Source organism: Notechis scutatus, chromosome 3 (assembly GCF_049901735.1).
Source record: "Notechis scutatus isolate UNSWTSFEM ecotype Mainland chromosome 3, rNotScu1.2, whole genome shotgun sequence".
In the NCBI taxonomy this organism is placed as follows: Eukaryota; Metazoa; Chordata; class Lepidosauria; order Squamata; family Elapidae; genus Notechis; species Notechis scutatus.
Window position 1 is genome coordinate 75,709,787 of NC_142011.1, and position 6,000 is coordinate 75,715,786.

Consider the following 6,000-nt stretch of genomic DNA (forward strand, 5'->3'; position numbering starts at 1 on the left):
AATCAGCTGGAACTCAAGAGGCAGAGAATAGATGGGGGCGGGGCCAGTCAGAGGTAGCATTTGCCGGTTCTCTGAACTACTCAAAATTTCTGCTACCGGTCCTCCAAAACTGGTCAGAATCTGCTGAACACCACCTCTGACTGTATCTATTATTCTCATGATAGATCAATAGACAACTGGGAATAAGAACATGAAAACACAAGAAAAGTGTTTTCTTCTGGCCCATTTCATCAAGGTTTTTATGATACATAGTAGGCAAGTGGATGTAATTGGGAAGCTGACAAAGTTGGATTAGAGCGTGATAACTCCCTTCATCTGAGGTTTCCCAGTAATATTAAGACATGGTTTTTGAATCAGGAAACTTTTAAATAGCCACAAATATTTACACTCCCTGTAGCTGATGCTCAATGAATCTGCTCAGTCCCCCTTTACAACTGGGCAAATTGGCTGCAACAAGGTAAACAGTGAAATCCACAGTAGTGAACACAGAACTTTTGTCTGACTCTGCAAGCAAAGCAAAGCAAAGCAAAGCAAAGCAAAGCAAAGCAAAGCAAAGCAAAGCAAAGCAAAGCAAAGCACCAATGTTAACTGAGTATCTTCAAAAATAACACTTAAGAAAAATACAAAACTAATGAATAAAAATTCTGAGGAAACAATTTTTAACACACATACACAAACACACACACACAAACTCAGTATGTTAAGCAAGTGAGCTAATCCAGACACGCACACAAAAAAGATAAAATAAAAATAAAGATGAATAAAGAACAGAAACAAACAAGAATTTGCTTGATTTCCTTTTATTTCTTGTTTTATCATAGAAAATGAAATACAAAACAGTAAAGCAAACAAACAAAGTGAAACAAAACAAAAACATGCATCCAACCCTAACATCAACAACAAAAAAGAAAAAAAACAGTGTACCAAAAAAAGGACAGGAAAAAGTGATCAATTATGTTGATTTTTTCCCCAAGAAGGATAATCTGATCCTTTTTCTGCCCATTTTGATTCTGTCCTTGACCTTATTTTGATTGCTCGTAGCTTGATATGACTCCTATTTCATCCAAATGCTTTTTCCATTGCAATATGATTACATCTGAATTATAAAGCCATTTCTAACTGTAACAACAAACCTGTCCTTCTAAATTGTTGCTCCCAGATTAGTTGGCTCAGAATTTTGAGAGCCAGTCCAATAAAATTCAATAAACTGTCAGACACACATTTGGGGAAGGATGTAATAGATGTGTTGTGGGATTGCCTCTCTCCAACTGTATCTGTCTATCCCAACAGATCCATGCTACTGGTCCCATCTATTAAAGAGTGCCATTTGGCAGGATCTAGGAAGACAGCCTTTTTTCTTATGGCACCTGCTATTCAGAACATAATCGTTCCAGATATTAGCTTGGCCCTGACTCTGTTGGCCTTTTGTAAGCCTTTGAAGATGTAACTATGTCATTGGCTAGGGGGCAGTCAGAAGGTTTGGCAGAGCCATGAGATGTTGATGGATGTTTTTATCTCCGTTACGAATTATGTATTTATTGCCGTGGTGAATATTATGTCGGATTTCACTGTTGCAAGCTTCCCAGAGTCAGCTGGGAGACAGACGGTCATACAAAAACAAATAAATAAGGCCTTGCATATTGCTACAGAAAAAGCAAGATGAATGTAATTCATTAATATCTATTTTGCAATTTCCTTGAATAGTTATTTCTAATATGGGGACATCACACATATTCACTTGACTTTGAGACAAGTTTCAAAGTTTAATATTTTTGTATATCTTTGTGTCAATGGTGACTGCTTGGATATTATTTTATTTTACACATGGACACTTGCGCACATACACACAGATGGACACACACATCATCTTTTCGTTTCCGTTCCTTTCCTTTCCGTTCCTTTCCTTTCCTTTCCTTTCCTCACACCACTTGATGTTAATAACACCAAGATTAACATCAGAGAAACGATCAAGAAATAAGCTAACAATAAACAGCCCAACCAAAGAACTTCCAAGGCTACTCTCACCAACACTGACACTGATGAAGTTACCTAGTTTGGGTAATGAAACATCTGCAAAAACAAAAACAGAGAGCACTAAGGATCCCTTATTTCAACCCTGAGCTATAAGTATTATCTTTATCTATATAATTATCTATCCAGTTTTATGCCTATATGAATGGAATTTTCATCAACACAAATATAGTGTTGCATTACATTCTTTATCTGGCAAGTGTTAGCTTCTTTGACATTTTGGGAGTGGGTTTATATCCTTTTGTGTTAATTCTTTAAGGTTAAGTAGTAATGAAATAAAGTATTTTAGCTTATAGTTTATTGGTATCTAATACAGTTTTGACATTTTGCACTTTCTTCATAGTTTATGACAAGATTATGTTCTTTTGCCAGACTTGTCATCTGTTTTAATGAACTGATTATTGAATAATTCATTTATTAAATTGGACATAACTTCTACAGGTTACAAAATGTTTACTAACAGACAACATGTATCGATCAATTCTGAGTTTTATTTTTCATAAAATGTGACAGAATGGATATTAAGGCAATTGCCTAGATATTTTTGTGTTAGCATTATTATAGCTGGTACTATTCGAGATATTAAACTAAAGAGGAGTGGAGTACATTCCTTCCAGAGAAGGAACAAACCCAACATTAATTAAACATAAAGAATATATTGAATTATATCTGGACCTGCTGTTCCATGCATGGTGTAACTCCTTCTATTCATGAAAGTGACTTGGACAGAATAAACACTCCAGCTGACGAATGAGGTTCCCACTGTAATTTCTAGCACCAACTCCTGCATAGACCTGGAGAGTCTCCTAGCTTTGCAGATTTTTGAGGGATCTCACAGCTTCTGCTCCCAAAAATGTTTTCACATAAGCTTTTTATTATGTATTCATAATCATGTTAATGGAAAAGCTTTTTATTAAGTACTCATATGCATGATAATGGATATATTCTAAAACGTGTGTCTAGATTATTCTGGTTTTTACTAGTGATTTCCCCCCCTACTCTTCCATAAAATAGACAGTAAAGAGAAAAGATGGCAGCATTGAGGTTCTGAGTTTCATAACTAAGTGAACCTTAAATTCAGAATCAAGGTTCAGCATTTTTTTCTTAGGCCTCTCTATATCCTTCCTTCCTTCCTTCCTTCCTTCCTTCCTTCCTTCCTTCCTTCCTTCCTTCCTTCCTTCCTTCCTTCCTTCCTTCCCTCCCTCCCTCCCTCCCTCCCTCCCTCCCTCCCTTCCTATCTCTTTTCCTCTCTCTCTCTCTTCCCAGAATTTTTCTCAAAATGCAGGGTCTGCTTTTTTTTCACCACACAAGTTTGACCCATTGGTTGTATCAAGAATTGACCAACTGGCTTGTTACCTGAGCCTGATGTTGTGGGCTGAAAGAAAGCAATTGGCTCAAAGTCACCCAGCTGGCTTTCATACCTAAGAAGGGACTAGAATTCAGTGTCTCCTGGTTTCTAGCCTACTGCCCTAGCCACTAAGTCACTCTCTGAAAAAAAAAAGACATTTATATACCATTCTTCAAAAATACTAAAAAGATAGTTCATAATATAGATTGTCTAAAATAATAATGATAAAATTATTTTTCTGGAATAGAAAGAGACCCCTTTGCATATGACATCTGATAATTGAGATGTTTATTAATCAGGGGTGGGCTGCTGGGGATTTGCGGGGTTTCAGGAGAACCCTTAGCTAAGATTCTGCACAGTTCAGAGAACCCCCAAATCCTACTCTTGGCTGGTCCCGCCCACCTTGCACCGACCCTGCCAGGAGTCCTGACATGCGGCCCATTTTGTATGCAGGTAAATGCGAGGCATGTGGGGAGACTTGGGGAGGGCAAAAAATGGGCCTCGCAGAAGTTTGGGAAGTTCCAGAGAGCCTCTGGAGCCCGGGGAGGCTGTTTTTGATCTCCTGGACGCTCAAGGAAAGCCTCCAGAGCTGGGGGGGGAAATGCCCCCCCGCCATGGTGCAGGAGGCTGACTAGGACACGCCCACCATGGCCATACCCATGCATCAATTGGGCAGAGAACCCTTTGCTAAAATTTTTGAAGCCCTGCTATTAATTATACTTTCATGTCTATAAAAATAATATATAACATCTACAGTAACTATAAAAAAAATAAGAGAACTGCTTCTATAAAGTTAGATGGAGAAATAGCAAAAGTATTTTGTTTCTATTTGAGTTCAGCCTTCTCCAAGCAAGCATGTAAATACAAGCTATAGGCCATAAAGTGTTATTCAAAGTGTGAGGGTTACGGAGGTTGTTTTGGGGGATTTTTGTTTTGGTATGTGTGTGTGAGAGAGAGAGGGGAGGGGGGAAATGGGGAATTACTAGACTTCTGATTTCATATCACAAATAAAAAAAGGCATTAAGAGTTGTTAACCTAATCCTATGTAGCTTTTTCTCTGGTAATATCACACTACTAACTAGAGCATACAAAACATTTGCTAGACCAATACTCAAATACAGCTCACCAGTCTGGAACCCACATTACGTATCTGATATTAGCACAGTTGAGAAAGTCCAGAAATATTTCACAAGAAGAGTTCTCCACTCCTCTACTTGTTGTAGAATACCTTATGCCACCAGACTTGAAATTCTAGACCTAGAAAACCTTGAATTACACCATCTTCGGTCTGATCTAAGTATGGTAAATAAAAACATACATTGCAATGACTTACCCGTCAATGAATACTTCAGCTTCAACCATAACAATACAAGAGCACATAATAGTTACAGACTCAAGGTTAACCACACCAAACTTGATTGCAGGAAATACGACTTCAGCAACAGAGTGGTCAATGTCTGGAATACTCTACCTGACTCTGTGGTTTCTTCCCCAAACCCTTTCCTTTCCAGAATCATTGCTTTTGAAAGTGTGTCTGATGTGCCACATTTCAAAGGTTTGCCAAAGCAGACAATCCTCCAATAGAAGTTTGGACTAAGAAAGATTTGCTTGCTCCGTATACTTACATATTGTTGAAAAGCTGTAACAGTGAAGCTCATGGCTTGAGGTTTAATGGCTGCTGTTTTTAGTAAGGTGGGCACCAGAATTATGTACTGTCATATTTTATTGATTATTGTTTAATTCTGTGTTTTATGGTGTGTTCTGTTTTCAAAATTATTGAAACCACTAGGAACCTGATCTTGATTATAATATCAATCCATTTCATGAATAGCTCAATAACTACCATTTCATCTTATCAGAAGTCCTTGGCTTGTACTAAATAAGCAGTGTTCCGTGCAAATAATACATAGGAATGAATTGGCCAGCCTATCTGGAAAGAAAAAAAAAATCCTCATTGTGTTAAGGAAGCCAATTATGGTTACAACTTCCAAGCCTCACTTGCATTTTATAATTAAATAACTTATAAATTTTTATAAGAACTACAGCTTTTACTATTATAGTTACACATTTAAGTTGACATTAGGTTACTAACATCTCAACTACTTCCTGTACTCATGAATTTCAGTATGAATCAAATGGACGAACAGTTAAATGAAACTTCCTCATGAACATCTGAAAATTCAAACTTTCTACCTACCTTGTAGTAGTTAGAATTATTACAGTAAAAACAACAATTATAGTAAACTACTACAGTAAAAGCAACAATTATTCAGATGACATAAGGAACAAAAAGGTGAGTGAAAAAGTAAATGGCCAAAGGTGGAGAAGCCTAAACTTTCTACAAAATGAAAGCTTGAGTAACAAATATACCATTAGATAATGGCAAGTTAATATCCTAAATACACAATTAACTACAACTGCAAGTTAATACATTGATACAATTCTCTCTCTCTGATTTGGGATATATCAGATACACCAGTTATGAACTGCAAAAATATGAAAAAATATGGCAATACAAAGATACAGATTTTTGCATTCCAGATTTGGCAGCTTTGAGATGTGTGGGAGTTAAAAAAAAATTACCCTTGAAGAATTTGGAAGATTATTCCAAAGTAGGGGGC